Here is a 1775-nt window from a genome sequence, read left to right on the forward strand (position 1 = left end):
TTCATTGGCGCATTCATTCAGCAAAGATTGGGGCGCATGCTAGCGATCTCTGACCGTGGCTTGTACCTTCTCCAGGTTTGTTGCGCTTCTGATGAGCCTGGGGATCAGAGCAGGATGGGCTTGTGAGGGTTCCTCGTGTCTCTTTCCTTGCTATCTCTCTTTTTTTTTTTTTTTTTTTCCCGTTCGGTGCCGCAGGTTACCTGAATAAAGAGAGACAGTGTATCCTGTGTTTACAAAATCAAACCACTCCCAAACGGTAGAACATTCTGGGAAACATAAAGCCCAAACTACAGTCTTTCAGTGCAACCCTGGGAATTTCCAAAGGCTTTTCCAGCTCCATTTCTCTCTGTTTTGAGTCTCAACTTTATTCTTTCATTGGCGCATTCATTCAGCAAAGATTGGGGCGCATGCTAGCGATCTCTGACCGTGGCTTGTACCTTCTCCAGGTTTGTTGCGCTTCTGATGAGCCTGGGGATCAGAGCAGGATGGGCTTGTGAGGGTTCCTCGTGTCTCTTTCCTTGCTATCTCTCTTTTTTTTTTTTTTTTGCCCGTGCTGCGTGGCTTGTGGGATCTTAGTTCCCCAACCAGGGATTGAACCTGTGCCCTCGACAGTGAAAGCGCGGAGTCCTAACCACTGGACCGCCAGGGAAGTCCCTTTCCTTGCTCTTTTTTATCCACATTTTGGGCAACAGATGGACGACAGTGAGAAAATTTGATCATTTGCAAGCTGAGCAGGGAGAAGAATGACCTTTCAGAAGTTATACTACTCACATTTGGCCAATACTTTCACGTAATAAAATACCATCTTTAGTCCCTACCACAGTCCTGTTGTTCTGTCTGTTTTATACGTGAACGTTTAACCCCAGCTGCCCGGAGCTGCTGGTGACATGAGCCACCTGGATGTCACGGTGATGCAGAGTCAGAGCAGGTACCGACCAGCCCTTTCTCAGTCACATCACAGCCAGTGTCTTACTCTTTACAGATTGAAAGGAGCATGGGGTTTGCCTGGAAACCGCTGTAAAGGACATCTGTATCTTCTGGTCCTTCATAACTAAAATGTGTGGTAGGGCCTGGGATTCCTTGTGGTACAGCATTTTCTCTCCATCTGCAATATTGGTATTTTTAGCAAGTACATTTTAAAACAAAAAGAGGCCCACATTGCCTTGCCCTCCTAATAGGAATAGGTCAGATTCTTAAGCTTTCCTTCTTTGGCCCCCAAAACCCTTCACCTTTGGCATAATACCAGTGGCTTTGGTTTGCTCTAATGGTGGTCCAGGGCTACTGGGAAGAGTCAGTCTTTAAAATTCTATCCATTTGGCTGTTTGGTGGAAAGCGGGCTTGAGTTTACTGCTAGTTACTGCCCCCAGACCTTGGCTCCGAGCCGGGGCTTAGCATCCTGTCGCCGGTTTGAATTGCCCTTACTTCCCTCTTGTTAAGCCCCTCCCTAGAGTAACTATTTGTAGCATCAGTTTTGTTCCCAAGATGGGTTGTTCCAGCAGTTATTGGCTAGGAGATGGTCCGGGCCTGCTTCCAGCTCTCTACCTGTTGCAGATTTCTGGAACCTGCACCATTTACAATGGGAAAAGGATGAAGGAAGAGAAAGGCCGGAAACGCTGGGAGAAAGCCCCATGGGTGTGGCCCCCTCCTCAGGGTCTCTGTGGGGTGTGGTCTGCAGGCACCTAACCGGCCAGGGGAATAGGCATGTTAGCCGTGGTGGGCCCACAAAATGCGGTCCAGAGGGCCCTGTGTGTTCCTGCACAGTGTAGTTTCCTGCT

This window comes from Lipotes vexillifer, unplaced genomic scaffold (genome assembly GCF_000442215.2).
Source record: "Lipotes vexillifer unplaced genomic scaffold, Lipotes_vexillifer_v1.1 scaffold1242, whole genome shotgun sequence".
NCBI lineage: Eukaryota > Metazoa > Chordata > Mammalia > Artiodactyla > Lipotidae > Lipotes > Lipotes vexillifer.